This window comes from Camponotus vicinus, unplaced genomic scaffold (assembly GCF_025532165.1).
Source record: "Camponotus vicinus isolate PSW18456_S1 unplaced genomic scaffold, iyCamVici1.0 SCAF_9, whole genome shotgun sequence".
Taxonomy (NCBI): domain Eukaryota; kingdom Metazoa; phylum Arthropoda; class Insecta; order Hymenoptera; family Formicidae; genus Camponotus; species Camponotus vicinus.
This window is the reverse complement of record NW_028141981.1, coordinates 8,362,630-8,384,827: the sequence shown is the minus strand read 5'-3', so window position 1 is coordinate 8,384,827 and position 22,198 is coordinate 8,362,630. Positions and strand designations below refer to the sequence as shown.

The 22,198-nt window shown below is 27.8% G+C and overlaps 1 protein-coding gene across 4 annotated transcripts in view; it reads right to left on the bottom strand.

Moving 5' to 3' along the window:
- Positions 1 to 22,198, bottom strand: part of LOC145977348 (uncharacterized) — a 169,303-nt gene that overhangs the window by 98,230 nt on the left and 48,875 nt on the right. Inside the window, exon 1 of one of the 4 annotated variants that reach the window (XM_083109260.1) lies at positions 1,016 to 1,075. The exons of the other annotated variants lie outside the window; for them this stretch is intronic. The gene's annotated coding sequence lies outside the window, so the exon portion shown is untranslated. Of the gene's footprint in view, positions 1 to 1,015; positions 1,076 to 22,198 lie in introns of those variants that run through there. 4 annotated transcript variants of the gene reach the window in all.

The window sequence follows — 22,198 nt, the reverse complement described above, 5'->3', positions numbered from 1 at the left end:
CCCAATATTTTAATAAACTGAACAAATAATAAAAATATTAACCATCAAAATTTAAATTGTATATAAAATCTGTGGTTATATACAAGAGTTCAGAAATTTTTATTTTTATTCTATCAATCTATTTTAAAATAAATTACCAAGATTTATGTACAAAATATATGAATCTATCTATTTTTTCTATATATTATACATAATAGAAATACACACAATTAATCATATTAAATTCTTAATCAATTTTATTAAACTTGATAAAACGTATTAAATTGTTTTATTCATATCGATGAAATCGGAGGATTCAGTGCAATAATTATATATAGTATGATCCAATTATATAAATATTTTTAAATACATGAATAATGAATCATCATAAAAAAATTTACTTTAGTTAAAATTTATCTTTTTAAAAATAAATTAAGTTATTGCAGCGCAAAATCATTAAATCATCAATTTATGTTTATGTAAATATTTTTTACGCTTTATCTGCGAATGGTATGATGTTCGAAACCTTGCTTGTTTGCTTAAAAAATAATTCGTCAAACAATGGATCGTTATAATAAGACCGAATCGACCATTCTGAGAAACTCGTGCGAAAGGGCAAAATAGCAGATTAATTTTGACTTCGGAGTTTCATATCGCTTTCAAACGCGAAACTGTTAAACAATTAATTGTTTAATAAAATAAAATAGATGCGCGTCGCCCGACCATTTCCACATTCCACATGGAACAAAAGGGCAACGCCATCATCATGTCGGCCCTTTTCGAGGAACTCGTGAGGTCGTTAGCGGTGCGAACTTGTTATTGCATATTGTCGAACGCTACATTGTCTGTCTGGCGATATTGCAGTTTGCATTAACTCACGAAATCGCGAGCAAGTCGTTCGCGCGGAATCGCTCGCGGATCCCATAATTCCAACGGTCGCTTTGTCGCAACTTCATCGCAATGTTGTCGCAACGAGACTTTGTTGCAGCTGTTAATTAGCAATTTCAAAATAAACGTCAAAAAATCGTGTACATACCGATGGAATACAGATTCACGACTCTATTGGAACCCAATTATTTCAACCAAGTTGCAGGCACTTTATCTGCAATTACTAAATAAACATGTTATTCGTACATTCGTCATACATGTACATATAACGAGAAATGAAATAAATCAATAGATAAGGTGTCTCACAACTCGTGACTATAATTTTAATTATATGTTAAATCCGGTCAATTTGGAGTGGACTTTTCCTTAAAGATAGAAATGTTGAAATATTTTGAAATTTATCTTTTATATTCTGAAATATATATTGCAGAATTTAATATAATCCGCATATAATAAGCTTTATTAAATCTTAATTTAATGTTCCGAATTAGGCAAAATCTGAATTACTATGCTCTACGTGTGTCTGCTAAATTTATATTAGTGACAATTGCTATTTTCAATTAAAACAAGAATTTTCAATTTAATAAATCTTTACAAATATAATGTAAAATATTAGAATAATAAATTTTGTAATTTTCAAATGCTGTCACAGAATAACAACATTTAAACGATAAATGTACTCTTAACATACAATGAAATTCTCTATATTTCCTTTGCAGCTAATATTTAACTAAACATTTGATTAGTGCACTGAATCTTATATCAATATTTAAGTGTATTATTTCAACTTATATCATTATTTTTATTTTTTCTTATTTCTTTTCAAAAATTCTTTTTCGAATTAGGTATTTCTGAAATGATTTATATGTTATAATTATTACGGATAATATATTAAGAGTCACATGTTTAAAAGAAGAAATGGAAGAAATAAGATCGTTAATAGAGGATTAAATTGTGTTAGGCAGTATGCCAAATAGTCTAATAGTGACACATTCTTATACCTTGCCGGACGATAAATCGCGATTGAGAAATTAGAATTATGCGAATTGTTATTCATACGATATTTAACACTTGGTATAAATTAATCAGCAATACTTTCATTCAGCGATTCCATATTGGATACCAAGAAAATAAAGCAAAAAATTATAATTATCGTTAAGATAGATTATTAATCGTGATTACATCGTAATTATATAATTTATAAATTTTCTTAGCATCATATATATTTTTTTAACATATATAATTTTTTAAATTTTTTAATAAATAATTTTTTTAATAAATAAATTAAAAGAGATATTTTTTAAATAAAAAGAAATATTTTTACATGTAAAAGGATCTTTTCAATCAAATAAAATTTATAATGTTTAAGAAAGAAACAGTGATTTCTCGAATAAACTTTACAATATATATTTTAATAATTAATGTAATTTTCCCATATTTATGAATTCAGTTTTAAAATCATATCGACATACTTGGCCTAATTCTCTTTTTAGAATAGCTTTTGACGACATTCGATACTGCAAAACCGAAAATAGCAGGCGGTATCCAATAAAGATGAAATTGCACGATCCAAACACATGGAATATACGCATTGATGTTTAATGCAAAATTCAAATTGCCTTCCGACGCCGTTCTCTTGCCGCGGAAACATATGACGCAATCTTGGCAGGTATTGTCAGGAAACCGGCGACATCTTTAATGTATGAGAGAGAAAACGGGTAGCGTAGCTGCGACGTAATTGTCAGTACGAAAGAGATGAAAGAAGAAAGAGGAAGAAGGGGAAGGGGAGAAAGATGGAGAAAGGGAAGAAGCGTGAACACGTAAATTTCTATCAGAGAAAATCGAGGTAAATCTACACGATTTCCTCTGAAGTCAAAAGTGTGAGGTCTGCGAGATTTCGAGAATAATTAAGATTGATATAGAAGGATAATCGATTGTATTCGAGCTGAATTGAAATCAAATATTTATAATTAAAGATAGATGTGTAAGAGAAATGATGAAAAATTGTTACTAATCTTTTAGAATGCCATTATAATGAATATATAATTATTTTATTTACACTAGTTTATATTTATACATAAATTTAGTCAAAATAATTGTAACTTTATGATAAATGAGATTTGAAATTGATGTTAAAATATTGAAATATTGTTCGATGTATAGCTAATGAATAATAGCCAATATTTATATTTTATAATAATTCCAGATATATTAATTTAGATATCCATAAGAGCCATTTGATGTCTATTAAATAAACCATATGTATTATTAATATTATTACCGTTAATAAAATTCATCGATAAAAAATATTTTATTGTCACATTTATTCTTTCTTACTTTCTCTCCCTCTCTTTCTATTTATATCTCTTTCTCTATCAATTATTATATAATAATATCAGCAATTGTTTATGTTTTTTTTATTTTTATTTGTTATGTTTATTGCATGTTCATTATTTAACCAATTCAAAGATTATGTCAAAAATATTTATAATTGGCTTTTACAATGACATGATATAAATTTAATTAATATAACATTTAGCTCTCTTAATAAATTGTTAATAATTTATATGCAATTACTTTATATTAAATGTTATCATTCTCGCTGAAAGGCAAGAATAAAAAAAGTATTAAGGAATACAATAATCCTTCCTATGTAAAGCGATTCACTTAACAGTTAAATGTATCTCATTCTGTTTATTTAACTCGCGGATAGGATTGAGATGGGCGGAATAACGAAGACCCGGAAGATGAGAAGACACTCGAAGTAATGCGAGTCGAGCCGGGCGGGTAACCGTTGGCGTTGATCCAAACCGTCTTACTCTATTCAAGGTACATTAAGACGCCTCGTTAGTCACGCATGGCTAATGCATAAATCAGAAAAATGTCCGGGCGCGATCCAATTAATAACTTTCCATCGCCATTGCAATGACAAATCTTCGCGACAGCGATTACGAACAATAATTATGGGCAAAAAATATATAATAATAATACAGAGTCTAGAAATATGAAACAATATAAGATAATATAAAATAATAAAATGATATATATATACATATAATATGTTAAAAAGATATGAAGAATTAGAATACTTATTCTCATATTTCCGCATACTTTTCCTATTACTCACACTTTCTTTCTAACATGCAAATAGATTTTATTATATTTGCTCTCAGAGCGCTGTCTTTCTTCCATGTCTATGTTTGTCTCTTTTATTACATGACACAATTCAGTGAAAACATCTTTTACATCATTTTATGTATATTTTCACGCATAGTCTCTTATATATATAAATATAATTTATTAAGTTAAAAGTAATATATAGTGACGCAACTTTATTGTCTTTCATTCTTAGAAACAAAAAACAAATATTTTACAAAACTATATAATTTTAAATTTACAATATGATTTATTATTACTGATTTATACTTCGACTATTCAATTGAATTGTTAAAACTAATGGTATTATATTAAATTAAAAAGGTTCCATTAAAAAAGTTAAATGAGTAAGAATGGAAAAATGTTATCAATGAATATAATAATCAATGAACTATAATATAATTAAACTTTTATAAATAGATGGAATTTTATGATCCGGATAATTGAAAATATTTCATAAATATTATTCTTTTTACATCTTTATTATTAAATATGTATTCTATTTGCCATAATTCTGTACCACAGTAAAAGAGAATTATTTATACACTTTTTTTGTACAAATAATTCAAGTTGCATCTTCATTATTTTACATCTTCATTATTAAATATATATTCTACGTGCTACAATTCTGTTTACATTTATCACAATAAGATAGAGTTGTTTGTACACTTTTTTGTGTAAAAACAACTCAAGATACGTAAACTAATTATAACTAATACATTCCTTACCATTTTGCTAATGTAAAAGGATTCACGTAATCGAGTTAACAAGTATATATGAATGTTTGTGAATGAATGTGAACACCATACTAAATTTACAGTAACGGCAGGTGAATGGGATTAGAGGATGAATTGGATTTTAAATTAGAAATTCGTTGGCTGACTCGCTTCATCTTACTTTACTAAGTGTCATGGTTGCTAGAAAGCAGTTACTCTTACATTCCATCGCTATATTGTCTCTGTCCTTTTACTTCTTATCCGCTTCACCTTCCAATTCTATTTCCTTTCGCCTCCTCTTTTGCTACACTATACTTACTAAACTAGTATTTTTTAAACTTTTCACAAGCCTTATATTGGGTTTAAACTATATTTTCTTTATAAGCATAATAACAAAACTTACAATACATCTAATAACTCAACAAAAATCTCTAAAAATATTAAATACAAAAAACATAAAGTTAACACTAAAATGTAAAAAAAAACATTACTCTATATTTTTTATTTTTTATATCCATCGTTGGTACGCTGAATATTCAACGCGATGTAATGATTCATACGATGAATCGGTGCTGCAATTTTATAAAATATTATGTAAAACGTGATATTAAAAATGCGACATTCTGCTTTCCAATTCTCGCAATTTGTTTATGTCAAACGATCCTTTCAAGATCGCACATTAATTATGCATCCGATCTATTAACTTTTATTAAACTTTCAACGGAACGAGCTTCGCGTCCATGCACCATGAATATTTATAAATAATTTGGCATGCATAGAGCATAAACAGATGTTAATTAGTAATATGCAATCGAGCGGCATCGCTACCGTTTTCAAGAGTTTATTACACATGGAAAAGAAACGCTTCAAATGGGATTTTTTATTATTGACTACAGAAACAAGTATACATGTTTTAGTGTTATTTACATATTGATATTTTTATCATTTTTTCCCTTCTATTTTTTCAATTAAACAACAGATTATTTTTATAAACATACGTTATTAAATATATTTTTAGATTTGTTATTTAAAAAATTTATTTCTTTGTTTTCGGCCACATTGAGATTTTAATAAATTGTAATATTTTATTATATATATCTTTGAGTGAAACAAATTATTTAATTATGCTTATATTTGTAACTTATGCTTATTATTGTAATAAATAGGAATTTGATGACACAATCTTCGAATCCTCAGCTATCGAATGTATCAATAGATTATTTCAAAAAGCATATCATATATTTTACAATATTTAAATTTATATTTTATCTCTCTTTTACAATGTATTAAATTTATCTCTCTCTCAAAATTTTTTTAATTTAAAAAATCTAAATCAATAATATTTGGGACGTTTTTTATATATTCTTTTTAAAAGGGAAATATTCTTCGGAAATGACTGTTTTATTTTTTAAAACTTAAATTATTTTCTTTTAAAAGAAAGCTCTCTGTAGAATTACTTTTTAATTTACTACATTCAAATGTTCTTTCTCAAAAAACTTTCTAAGATAAATTAAAAATTAAAATAAGAGATGAACTATTTGTCGAAATGTAAGCGCATTTTCCGAACAATCGTCTCTACCAGCGTCGATGACGCGCGTTGCGTTATACCGCTGCTAAAATTAGCGAGCAATTCGGTGAGTCAGTCGCGTGGCATACGCATCGCATTCCAACTTTACATAGAGACGCGTCCCACAAATATAAGACTCGCAACCACTTGATTCAATCATCACCATCAGTAATCCTGCGTTCTTTTTGGCATGATAACTCGAATGCAGGGGAAATGTTTTGAAATAGGAAAATGGAAATAAGAGGAAATATGCATGAATACATACACATACATACATACATACATACATACATACATACACACACACACACACACACACACACACACACACACACACACACACACACACACACACACACACACACATACATTCAAGTCTAATATTAACTATTTTTAATTATTCTTATGATTGATATTTAATTCCTAATACTACTTTTACTATAGCTACTTTTTTCAGATAAATGATATTTGATATGATCGGCATTTCAATATGCAAAATTATTTTTTTCGATTAATTTTAAAGTGATTTTATTCTTTTGACGAAAATTATTTAAAGTTATAAATTTTGTTAAATTTATAAATAATAAAGAAAATTTAAAAATCGAGATAATTGAGATTTCCGCAAACAATAAGTAAAAATATACATTGATTCTAAATGGAACAAAGTATCGATTATTGTAATATAATGTAGTAAAAGTGGTACATTCTGTATAAATGTAATTTGCGTTTAATTCTGGCTTAATATATATTTTAAATTGCTAGCAAGATCGTATTTGGAAAGCTCGAATCTCTCTTGCAGTATTTAATTTATTTACCGAGAATACATATATATATTTAATTAAAACAATGAAGAATAAAAAATGAAGATACTATAAAAGTATTTGATTTTCATTTTTTTCAGATTTTAAGCTCTAAATCAACTGTAGAAAAATATTGAAATCTTATACAGTTTTCTGTGAAAATTATAAAAATAGAAAATTCTAAAAGGCAGAATGTGTAAAAATAAATGGAAAAAGACACGATCTAATAGAAACTGAAAAAGCAGTATCTGGGTCACATTCAGTTGACATATATAAATTTTCCAGTTACAAGAAAGCCAGAATCTAGCAATCTCAGATTTTAGTACTACTCTAGGGTTTGCCTTTATTCCCAATTGAGAAGTCACGATAACGTCAAAGAAAACTTTGAAAGGTTACCAAGTTCTGTGCCACATTGTCACTTAGTGTGACATCGTTATTTTATATATCAAGTTACTTTACACAGCAGAAAGCATATCAAAAAGAATATACCACAATTTTGATTTATTCTTATCCTGACAATCTTTATTAAGCAAAAACTTCGCGATATAAGTATCAAATTCACTAAGTAATTTGTTATTAAAGTTAAAGCCACAAATTTTTCTAGCACAATTTTTTCTAAATGTAGAATATTTTTCACTACCATTTTACACTTATAAAAAGAGATATCTGCAACTTGGTAAATTACAAATATTCTTGAATTTTTGACCTTCATCATGTCCTCTCAATATCCATCTGAAAAATTAAAAAGAACGTTGCATGGCAGTACAAGCTCGCAATCCACTATGCGGCTCTTGCAATCCGCGTAATAAATAAAGCTTATAGGTAACGGAAGGGGAGGCTTGCACGGGCTAACGGTCTCACTTGTCTTACTTATTACTACGCGGAACGGGTTAATTGATCGATTGGCTACAGTACGACTCTACGCGACGCGAAGTTGGGCTGCTTTTACTATGGCAGGTGAAAATCTATTAGGAATTTAGTAGAGGTATCCCTTTTCTCTTCGCAACAATAGAGATTACCAATGAAGATTGACTTTATCTCAAATGGACGATTCCTGTACCTGCCGCAATTCTTTCTCTGTGACTTCAGAATATTTACCATAATCTCTCATTGTTAATGCTTACATTACGAAAAAAAATGATAGATATTTGTTAAAACTATTACATTAGATTGACACAAAAACTCATTTCATTATATCAAGTCAATATCTAGTTATATCATATCAAGTCTTTTTTTTTTATTATATGTGTGAAATTTATTTTAAATAAAAGTATTAAATCACAAGAAAAAGAAAATATTGTATTCGTTCCTATTATTATTTTAGGATTGATTATGCATCATCAAATGTTTTACGAATGCACTCTATTGTCCTTTGATTTCAGGACGTCTGCTTAATTGTACTTTGTGATATTAATGTCTGCTTTAGCATTTGAAATTCTATTTGAAAATGTATAACACTGGAATCCAGTTGTCTTGACTGTAATATTCCGTGAATACAAGTTGGATTTCGAAAATTATACATGAATTTTTCATTTGTCTAATAGAAAGAAATAAAATTTTTATGTTTCCCGTCTACAAATAGCTGACCTCGTCATCTTAAAAGGAGGCTGCGATACTTTGAGAATCTCTGATCTACAAGATGACCTTCGACCTCCATATCAAATGACATGTTATAGAATACTATATATTGATTTTTCGTAATAAAAATAATTATTTCACACAATAATTATTTCATTTTCATGTAAAAACAATCAATTATCTCTCTCTCTCTCTCATAAGTCTTATTGATATAATATATAAATCAAAGTATCAAATAAATATAAATATATAAATATATGAATTTAATATAAAAACTAAGTAAAATCACAGATAAATCTATATATAGATAATCTATATATTTCTAATATTTTCGAATAATTTGACTTAAAAATTAATTAATTATGAGATAGATAAGCAATTTTTAGCTTTGTTGATTTACAGCGTTTGCATTATAACAATTTTCTTCTGTGGCATCTCATTCTGGTTTTCTCTATTACGCGAATATACGAGTATGTATAATTAGCTTTATTAGCTTTATAACAGTGCTTTGCTTATTACATACGTGAAGATACACGAGTAAGCAATCACATATGTACATTTGTCTAGCTAAGGATTATTGAATTTCTACGTATTTCTACTTATTTAGAAATAGCCATGCTTTGCTTTCTAATATAAGCAGAAAAACGTAAGAAATACAAGCAATATAAACAACAATACTCAATAACAATCATTTTCATTATAATCAAATCTCAATACTCTTTACAATCTATGCCTAAAAATTTTCCTCTCTCCGAAATATTTTTTTTAAATGTATACAATTTTATATATATATATATATATATATATATATATATATATATATATAAAATTGTATACATTAAAAAAAAATATATAAATATATATAAATATATATATATATATATATATATATATATATATATACACACACACAACGCATAAAAGTTTTAAATGATAATCACTAATAAGAATTAAGTAACTGCAAATAGCATCATTGTATTTTAAGCGAACGAGAATATTTTAATGAATCTCTTGAAACGTTCACGTTGTCGCTAATAATTTTCGACGACCGCAACACGTAAATAAACGCGGGCAAGTAATTTTAGTCGCCTTGTACCAAGATCTGTTGAATATTTTGGCGAGAGAATAGAGAAGGCGTGTTAAAGAGAGAGAAAGAGCAAGAGAGAGAGAGAGAAACAGAGAGAGAAAGAGAGACTAAATGCCTGTCTTTCCTTCCGGAAGAAGGAGGAAGACCGCCTTTAGGAATATGAATAGAAATACAACAAGGCATTTCGAGGACCACGATGTATTCAGAATTGAATTTAATCTCTGCATATTCGTAGAAAATCCGATTTTTCGCAAGTGTTATAAATGGCTTCTCTGTTCATTCTCTTTACACCTTTGTCGTCTCAGCCTTAATTCGAAATGCAGTAATGCGAATTGCGATACATATAAAGGAGCTAGTTATCTTTAACTTTGACAAAAACGCACAATTGCTTGTTATGTAATTTTGTAAATGCTACCAAATGCTGCAAAAAGAACAGCAATTCAACTTCTTTCTGTTAATTTTTGTTGTTATAATATGTTGTCTTATGTAGAATGTTGTCAAGAATGTTAACAATTTATATTTTCAATGATTGTAATTTACATTTCTATTCTATACTAAAATACTATTTATTGTTATGGTAATGAAAAAGTAAAATATCAAACAGTATCACGCGATCAAGTTTTGCGACAGGTTTACCAAAAGTTGAAAAGCCCGTATGAAGATGAAGGTACGAGCCGAAGTTTTCAGGTAGTATGAAGCATTTTTAGAAGCATGAAGGGGACATGAAAGACGAACGTTGTGATGCTGGGCGGCATTCCCGTCACAAGGGTAAACTATGAACTAGCAGAAGTTCTCGAATGCCCACGAAAAAGAGTTCAACGTATACATCCCGAAGTTAGCGAAAACTGGATTTCACTGAGCGACCATGCACTGTGCCATTATGTAGTTTTAGTTATGGAGTTTTTAGAGTTAAAAGCATCCTAGCATCCTTTCTTAATCTTCATATTCGTGGAATTTCTCATTTTGCACACAATTTCTGTTTAATAGGAAAAATTGAAATAAAAAGAAGGTCTAATATAATCAAAAAACTACTAACATTCTCAAAGAAAATATTTTGAAAATAATTTCTACAATAAGACCATGTGAGACAAAAATAATCCAGATCTCTCCAATCCAATTTACTATATTAAAAACTCAAAAAGAATGCGCTACCGTATATACAGATAAAACAGGAAATTCTAAAAGGGACTTTTAATTTATTCTTCTTATACATACATAATTTAATTACACCGCACAATATCATTAATTATAAACAGCGGAAATTATAGTAATTTTTCATTTGTTATACTTAGCTATTATTATACTACCGATCTAATCGCTTTAAAAAATGTGCAGAATTTTATCATTAATAAATGATATCAATTTTAAAATCTCTAGATCACGAATAAAAATCTCTAGATCACGAATAAAAATATTTAGAAGGCTTTATCAAGCGAACAGGACGATCTCCACAGGGAATCCTGAGAAAAGCCACGGACATCCTCTTCCTCAAGAAACTTACGTTCCTATGAGTTTCCTTTTGCAAACTTTTACCTTGACCCGCGAAAACGAACGAACGAACGAATGAACGAAGCTGGTGAGAACGCGCGCAACTGGTTGGACCAGCGAGTTTCATGACGCTTTTAAACGTCGGCCGAACTTTTCCCGAAGCGAGCTTTCGAGCATCGCGACGTTAGGGGACGCCGCAATTCCACACGACTCTTCATCGAGAAAGAGAAGGAGAAAGAAAGAGAGAGAATTAAGGGAAATCGATGAGAAGTCTGAAACGAGTCTTTCTGTCACAATCTGCACATAAATCATTTCAAATGGTCGAAAATACATGCAGTATAATAATGGTTATAATTTTTAGACACACAGACACATACACTTTAATTATATAATTTTCACAAGTCTATATTTCTCGTGTGAATGTAATGATATAAAATTAATAAATTATTCACACTATAGGTTATTTATTATTATAAATTAGTGTACCTCCATTTTAATTTAATGTCCAAACAGGAAATTGTTATTGCATTATTTATAAGAACATATTTGTCTCAATTATTTTCTAAAATTCTTTACAAATGATTAATTTAAGAGTCGTAAAATCAGCATTCTGCGTTATTTTTTTGTATAAAATCTGAAATAATAAAAAATCCTGTTCTAGTTCTTTTACATGATTAAAAACAGTATGTTCTAGATTTTTAAATTATACATCCATGTGAGTTGTGTACGTGTTGTTTATATGTGCGGTGCTCGTATAACTGGATGCTTTCATATGTTAATTATGTATTATATACATGTGTGTAGAAAATCACACATATGTTATTTTTATTTTAATGTCATACTTCATATATGAAAAAATACATAATCAATTTATATAAACACTTTAAATAAAATGGGAGAAGCGTATATAAATATAAATAAGTATATAAATATAATACATAGCTCTTCATTGATTTCTATATAAATTTGAATCTGATAAAAAAAATCTTAATTTTATAAAATATTTAATATTAATTTAGTAAAAATTTTGAATTTTTTTATGTAAAAAGAACGCTTAATATACCATAATATAATGTCGTAAATTTAAGAAAATAAATTGATTCTAAATTGAATTTCTTTTGTTGAATGTAAAAATTTTATATACATAAAAGTACGAGAAAATAAAAAGAATGTATAATCACTAGAGGAAAAAAGAGAAAGAGATAGATGTTTTTTTTATTTACATTGTGCTTTTTTTATAGGCAATATTTCGTGTGGAATATGTAACGTTTCAAAAATAGCCAAGTTTGTAAATGTATTTTTTGATGTAATTTTTCTTTAACAAAAATATCGAAAAATAAAATATTGAAACAAGGAATTAAACTCCTTATAGAAATAAATAACAAAATCTTCGCTTAAATTTGAATTAATTTTGCTTTAAATATAAACTTTAGTATTTTAATGCAAAATATTTAATAATAAAATTATGAAAAAAGTGTTTCATGAGATGGGCGTAAATGTCTAATATATTACACGAAAATATATATTAAATTATCAGTAGAAAGATTAATCTTTAGTTATACATACAAAATAATGTTATAAATATTTGTAATGTCCAAAAACATAAAATATATCAAATATGCCAACTCTAATTATATAATTAATTAAATCATAATTAAGTAAAATTATAATTTGTTAAGTAAAGAGTGAATATTCAAGACATATACGCGTTATAGAATAAAGGAAGAATTTCAGGATTCAAATTAGGATATCATCTTATCGATTATATTTTTTTTATTTGCACTCGTGATATTGAGGTTATCTCTAAATATATCCACGCGACTCCGTTGACTCTATTAGGTATCTGTGAGATATTTATGGGATCAGATCAGTGATACTTTTATAAATTAATAATGATTTTTTAGAAACTTTGTCTTAAGCAATCCACTTAAGTTAACCGAGCACCAATCTGATGAATAAATAAAATAGTTTTAATTTTAAATTAAAATATTTCATGAAATAATTTGATTTTCAACTAAGCACAATTGGTAAAAATAGAAGATTAATCAGTAGTTATATCAGTAAAAAAGATATTTATAATATCAACATTAATTTTTATTATAAAGATGCAAATCGAGAAATAAAAACTTGAAAAAATTTAAAATTATTTGAATTCTTGTGCAATTTTACTAAATTATAAACGAGAAACGAGAAACCGTAACCTTTAAAAACGAGAAATCATATGCTTCTTGTGATATACATTGAAATAAATGAGTTTTCGCATACTACTCCTTTCATATATATTCTACGCAAAATAAACTTGTAAAACATGCCGCAAACTTATTTTTAGTTTTGCTTCATTAATAAATAACCGCATAATTTAAATGTATCTTATAAGAGTAAAAAGTTGAGGAAAATTTTAATTTTCATACTTCAAACATACATAAATGTTATATATAAATATCTAGGAATATTTCATCTAAACTCTCTTTTCAGAAAGCCTTTTTAATAAATTGCTTAGAATTACATTATAATCGAACATTTTTTTCCTTTTCCAGTATTTCTTTCTTTTTATTAAAATTTTAGTCAAAGTATTATATTTATTATTTATTAGGAGATTCTAAAAAATAGAATTCTTACAAAGAGAAATTTGAAAAATAAAGCATAATTAAACATTATTAAAAATTTAACTGTTCAAAAACATAAAATTAATATAGCTATGTCAACATTGTCTCGACTGTATGTTATAATATGTATTATTTGCTAAGTAATAAGAAGGTTTTATGCATGAAAAGATCAATACATATTATATTAAAATTAAAAGAAAGTGAAAATAGTCGCGAAAATGTGCAATGATAATCAATCATTATTAATTACTCAGTTTAATTAAATCTATCTAACAGTAAAATAGTAAATTAATGCATTCTTAAAAGAATTATTTATTTAGAATAAACTATAAATTGATAACACATAAATTAAATATTTAATTAACTGTACTAACCTGATATCATTGTTTTAGTTAAATTTTTAATAATGCTTAACAATTTGTTATTTTTAAAATTTTTATTTATTGTATTTACAAATATATAAGTATTTTTTAATATATTCAACATGTACTGCTCTTTTTTAAAAAAATTTTTTAAGAATTTTACTATTTTATTATATATCGATATCACAAACAGTATTAATATTTATTTCTTTCAATATCTTTATATAACATATCTTTATTTATATTGTTATTATATAATTTAATATATATTTATACATTTATCTGTTGATGTATTTTTTATAATAATGATATTTTGAAAATGTCTAATAATATATACTTCTTATATTTAATAATTTTAATTACAACTGTTTAACGATTGAAAATTAACTTATTATTATTGATTTTTTTAATTATCAATATTGTATAAAAGTGTTGTCAAATTTTCCATTATTGTATTAATTCTTAAGATATTCTAATCGAAATTGTAATTGACAGAAAAATATTGGAATAAAAATATAATGCTCGTGATAAATAATAAATATAAATACTAAACTTAATTATAGTCGTCTTTTATATACTTGTCGAGACATTACCATATTTCTTAATTTGTTTCAGCAATGCCTCTTTTCTCTTTCTTTTTCCTTCTCTCTCTGGGAAATCTTTACAAAATCTTTCCAAATTTAAAAGTTGCCATAAAATTTTAAAATATAACGATTTTTGATAATATTAAAAACTAATCTAACGTTATAATTTAATATTGTTGCGAAGCAACTAGTCAAGCTTTAACTTCTTTCTCTCAAATTTTCGTCGATTTGAGAACTATCGAAATCAACAAATACGATCTCGGCGATTTCGGCTTGATATATCGCAAGTCGTAACCGCCTGCTCAGCCGCGGTCAGTATCGCCCGAAGGAACGAGTTGTCCCTCTGGGCAGGGAGAGAAAGGCCCACCCCCGTCACTCGCTTCCCTGGCTTACAGGCGGAGAAAACCCGTGGGGGTTGCGAACGCTATTCAACCGTAACAAAAGGCAATCACCATAGAAGTGGTGGCACTGGAACTAGCAGCGGTCATAAGTTATCGAAATCACGTCGATATTTCGCGAAATAAACTTTACTAGTGTGCTGGAAAGTAAATAAAAGTGCACTACAAGTGTGATACAAATTGAATTAATTATCATATAATAATAGTAATTAAATTTAAAATATTTGGGCTAAATGAGTTGAAAACTTAATTATATATAATAATAATAACGATTAAATTTCAAAATTAAGTGTACTAATAGTAATAATTTTTTAAATTTGTTATAGTTAATTAATAAATCGATTACAATCAACAAATAAATGTGGTGTTAAAATTAATTAGAAAGATAATTGTGATAATTAGAAATATAATTGTGAATCTTCTGATGTTAAAAAATAAATGATAACAAAATTTAGTTTTATTTTACTATTTTTTTTATATAAAATACGTTTATTGTATTAAATATAATTAATAATTATTTTTCTTTAATTCGTGCGTTCTATTTATTAATCATTTCCAAAAGAAATTGCCAACAGAAATGCGTTTATTTGAGTTTATTCAAAATAAGAATTGCCCCATTTTTGCGTACATAGTGCTCGCTCAATTGTTTATCAAATATCGCACCAACTACGATAGCCCAACAATCAGTTGAGAATCTCTCGATATAATCCCGATTGTGCCAGAAAAAGCGATATGGGTTGTTTGAAATTTTTACGCAAATCCGTCAAATCCGCACCAATGTAAAATTTCGAACAAACGAAAGATTCGCTAACGTAGGTATTGATGATACATTTCCGCTACATATAGGCAGATACATACAAAAAACGGAAACGTCCGTCAATAAAATTATAAAAAAATACGCCAGCAATTGCTGTACCAGCAATTTTATACGAAAGGAAAGGGGTGTACACAATCATCGTCAATTTCTGCATATTCGTCCATGTTCAATTGAATGCTCGAGTATATCGAGTGTCATTGATATTCGTTCGAAAATGCACGAAACTACCCGAGAAACCTTCGAACTAATTGTCATTTGTTCCTATACAGGTTTTTAAGAGACGTTTTATAAAATTATATTGTATAATAATGATATAAATATAATGAGAACATTATTTCATATTTAATACAATGCAGTTTTATACAACGATTATATTATATCTGAAATAATAACTAATATATTTTATTGAATTTTCCAAGATTACATCAAATGCTTTTCTTCAACTTTAAATGAATAATATTTTAAATAAATAATTTGATCAATAATACTGTTGACTTTGTAAAAGTTGACGTGTAAAAGTAATTTAAAAATCTATTCACAATATATGTATATATAATTAATATAATTTAAATAATAATATTTTGTTGAATTGTTATCTAATAATTATAATCTCCTATATAGAATAAAAAGCATATTGAGATAAAAGTATTGCAATACTGTCGGATATAAATAAATAGGACATTATTGTTAGATAGACATCAATAATCATTCACTAAAAGTCCAAGAATTTCTGATCTTACTTTTTGAAACAACTTATATATCGATGTAATCTAAACGCTTGGTTAAAAATTTCACAAATCCGCGAACTTCCGCCCTTTCTGCACGAAATCCCCACACGAAGACGGCATGCCATCATTATCCGAACGCGAAACATTGCAACGCGCCGAGGGGAAACAGCGAGAGGGTGGCCCGCTGCATCGATCGAGGTTAATATCAGGGGGGGGAGAGAAGAGTAAGGTAGCTTACAAATTGCACTCTCAATTTTCGTGAGGAAGCGCCGGCTGGCCGGCGTTGCGAGCTGCAAAGCAGGTTTTATCGAGTTAAAGCGGAAACGAAGAAGGAAACCCGAAAGGAAGAGAAGAAGACTAGTAAGAGAGAGAGAGAGAGAGAAGCGCAGGGGGCAGGTTGAAGAGTGGACCATTAAATCGCAGCACCAGCAATTACATCGATCTAGCCGTGTCTGATGATGTTGATTTAAGTTCCAGAAGGGGCGCCGAGTGGATTTCGAGTCGTTTTCGGATTTCGCGAAGGGAAATTAAGCGCGGAGAATCACTGAGATACGAGAAATGAAACGGGCATGTCAGAAGAAACAAAATTTCCCGATTTTAACGTAACGTAATGGAAATATTGACAGCTTTCACGAGTTAATTTACATCTATGTTTTGTAAATCGTTTCAAAATAATAGCTTAAAAAATTTTTAGTTTTAATAGTTTAAAAAACGGTTGATAATAAATCATTTAAATATAACACGATTTATTTTTTTATATTATTTCTTTACATGGAAGAAATTTTATCTAGACAAGATTTAATGACACAGACATCGAACAGAATAAATTAAAATTAAAATTAATATATTTATATATTCCCGCGATAAAATAGGAGAGAAGGTAGGTCTTGTAGATAATTGTAGGAATGCATTTATGTAGATGTAGTTAGAAAAGGGCATGAGTAATTAGAATCAATGTCTTACTATATCGTGTTACACTAAGTTGCAGTATATAGCTAAGTATTAAATGAGTTTTCAATTACAATGTTACATATAGTATTTTGTCGCAATTGCTTGATGATTTTTCGTCGCGTTCGCATAATTAAACTTTCAATGCAACGCTATGGCGATTGCGTTTTTGCAATGGACATTTCGCGTCGGCAAAAAGATCGTTAGCAGATTCCGGAAGTGCTATATCGATAGTTTATCGATTCTAATTTACCGGAAAGTCGTTATCTGACAAAACCCGAATATCTCGGATTTATTTAATATTTATGAAAAAATTTATCAATTTCCGCTATTTATGCTAATAGCAATAACGGAATTAATATCTAAATTCGTAAAAATTGTAATTATTGTATAGTTTATATGAAATTTTTTAATTGTTGTTTATCATTAGTCTTAAAGTAAAAAATATTTAGGAGATACAAGGAAGAATATTATGTTATAAAATAAACAAATAGCCTAGCTTGGCACATGAAGAGTAAAAAAGAGATTGATATAAAAATGACTGCTTTAAGAAAGTATAAAATAAGATTCACAGAATAGTTTCTTAACGACATCGTGCGCTAAACTTCACGCCATCGCGGAACCTAAAGGATGGCATCGTATAATTAGACAAGTTAATTACAGTGAAGTATGTAATAAGCACTGACTTTAAATTAACTCATGACAATCTATGCTCGTAACTCGCGTTCAAAATACGTTCTTTCGTTTTGTGTACTGGTTATATTTTTTCCTTATAATATTATAACAACACACGATAATACTATATAATTCGTTAATTATTTTTTATGTAGATTAAAATATTAGATTAAAATATTTTATCAATTAAAACTTATTCTATGTATATATAAACACGCAATAAAATAAAAAATAAAGAAAGAAAAAATATATATGTGTGTGTATATAAAATTTGTATTGAATATTTACAGTAAAAGAAATAGAAGAAATGTTAAGAATAAAATACGCAAAATAATGATTAAAATACCGATAGTTAAATGTTTATAGTGAAAAGTAGAACATCGTATATTAATTAAAATTCTTCGCTAAATATTGATGATAAAATTAAAGCAAAAAAATGTACGATAATACAAGAAGATATTACAAGAAGAGTAATTAAATACGCGCGGCGTATCTGAGGGGTAAATAAAATTCTGGATCTCCCGTTCCATATCATGCACGCACTTTGACGCATTAAGAACTCGTAAAAGCGTCCATTACTCAGATATTAAACATATTCTTGGCACTTACCCGCTTCTTACTTATGCACAAGCTGAATTGAGAGCTAATTTTACCTTAGAGTCGCTCGTTCTCGCGAATGATTTCGATTAATTGTGTCACGCATCGCCAGTATTGCACACTTACCGTAATCTGAAACAAAAATGTTAAACCAAAAATATGTTAAATATGTAATAAATAAATATATATACACACACACACACACACACACACACACACACACACACACACACACACACACACATATATATATATATATATATATAATATAGATTAATATACAAAAGTAGTTATAACAAAAAATATTAATTTTTAATAATATTAATTACTTTCTAAAGTGATAGCTTTACATATATATTAGTATATTTTATATTTACTATAATTTTTTAATAAATTAAGTTTAAATATTATTTCAACTTGTCATAACATGATAAATTTGAACCAAAAAAAATTTATTTTTAATTTACTGAAAAAATGTATGATAAGAAATAATTTAATTGACAAAAAAAACGACACCGTACAAATTTTAAAAAATTTTACATAATTTAAAAATTTTACAAATTTTAATAAATGTTACATAAATGTTTAGAAATATAACTACCTTATTATAACTAAACAAATAGTCTTACGTAGTAATACAGCGTATCAATGGCCAAACTAATTGTAACGTTTCTTAATAAATCGTTATTTTCAAAATATATAAAAGTATTTAAAAAATAATAAAATTGATTGATATTTGTACAGATGAAAAAAAAAGAAGAAAAATGCGTTAGATGAGTTTGAGATGATAGGTTTTACAAGCGCGCGCAAACACACAATAAAACATTTATTTCAAAATTAAATAAGCGTAAAACAAATTTTTTTATCTCTTGTAATTTTTTTATAGATTATAATGCCATTCATGCGAATAATTCGATTATTCTGCTAACTTCTATTGATTACTCTACACATAGGATGTACTATGCATTATTAAAAAAATAAACGCGTTGCGCGGTAGGCACTTATATCACACGAGTGCACTTTCATCGCGATACACTTGGCGTATCGATGCCATTATGGAGTGAGTTTTTACGCGGCTTTACAGCGCGTTTTTAGTGAGAGATCGGAGGGTTGTCTTGCATTACATGTCCATAAGTCGGCAGTATATGGCGCCAGATAAAATAAAGTGCGGTGCACTTTAGTCGATGAAGACGAAACACGAAAAACTCATAGTGATGTAACATTGCAATATACATTGACGATCGACATCTTTCAATATTCGATTTAAATAATACTCGACTTACGTATATAACATTACATCATTCAGATAATTACAACTAGTGTTATATATAATTGTTTAATGCTATATAATTTTTGATGTATAGGTATTTTATTGATATTTTTTTTATCAAAAATATCATTTTCACAAATTAGATTTTAAGCAATAAAATCGTTTTTATTTTCTGTGAAAACATTTTATTTTTTGTTATATCTAAAGTTCTCTTGCAACGCATTGTTGTTTCACTACAAAGTTATTAAAACTGTCGTACAATGTGCATATATATATATATATATATATATATATATATATATATATATATATATATATATATATATATATGTGTGTGTGTGTGTGTGTGTGTGTGTGTGTGTGTGTGTAGCTATAATTAAAATTATAATAAAATAATATATGATAAATGCAATATTACACAATTACAAAAATCATGCTCAAATGTATAAAATACAATTTATCGTGAATAAACATGTGTGTACTTGTTTTACAATATAAAATATTTTGTGTAAGAGAAATAACTTCCATAAAACTAGAATTCGCATATAAAAAATTAAATTATTAAATAAACTAATGTGTATGTATAACTCGCATTATAATTTACTTGAAACACACACTATTATTTCTCGTTTTAAAATTATTCTTGGCGTTGAAATTAAAGGAAAAGATTAAAATATTATAAATTTTTTTTAATATCAATGTATTAATCAATGTTAATTAAATGAAATAATCTACAAACACATTTTGGCCAAATAATATTGCCCAATTTCATTTTGTACGTACTAAATATTGTGATTGCACAAAACGAGAGTTTAGTTTGAGTTACGTTAGTCAATTCTCGCCTCGACAAGCAGCTTCATATTTGTAAACGCGTTGATATTTTCGACCGTCATAAAGCAAGTGTAATACCGTGTGGAATTACAAAGTGAGAGGAAAAAGGAAAGAGAGAAAGAGATTCGCGATTTTGATAAAAAGATTACGCGTCCATTTTAATCGAACCGCGAGATTGCAATCGCGGGTGCAACGAGCTATCGAGTTTCCCGCGAAATATTAAATGCAATGCGTATGCAATCGCATCGACGATTCATGTTACAATTGTATTTATTTTTATGGCAACGCAGAAACATCTCAGATCGTAAACATTTTCGATTTATTCTGGTAAAATAAAAATTAGAAATATTATTAAATGGTACAAAAAATACTTTGACAGAATATCTTATTATTTATTTTACTCATTTTTATCCAAATTCTGTGCATATTCTTCCGTTTTTATTTTAACGTAATTTTGCTTCTTTTCTATTGCTGATGATAAAATGGATTTCTTCAATTTCAGGTATTTGCAATTCAGACACGGGCGTCTTAGATCGCGTTTGGATAAGACGCATGCAAAAAGCAGTATCTATTTGCGTCAGAAAGCTCTCGCCAGACCGGAGGGCAAGCCTCAAGCAATCCTTCCACCTATATTTGGGAGGTGGGATGGTTCTTCTTCACGCGCGTTTACAAGGCGGATCGTATGCAAATCTCTAGCGGCTTAATTACGCGACACGCCTACTATATGAGCTCTCGGATTGCACGTAACGCGAACCGGAAGCCAATATATTTAACTGACGATAAGAAGAAACCCTTACATCACTCCTCGCTCTTTCACGAATACTTAGATGTCGATTGAAAGATTGGGAAATAAAAAATTGAGTAATTGAGGAATCGAAACATCAAAAAATCCTATAAATCGTAACAATAAAACTATTATATTTATTTTAATAATTTAAGTTTATTGTTAGAATATATCGTATACTATTTCTGTTTATATACGTAGATATTTTTCTTGTTGCGTTTTATAATATTTTTTAATTATTAAATAAATAATTCGGAAATACGTATAATTATTTTGTTATAATGTATCAACAAAAGATTCATTAGAGACTAAATTTGCGCCTTATTAGTATCTTCTCTA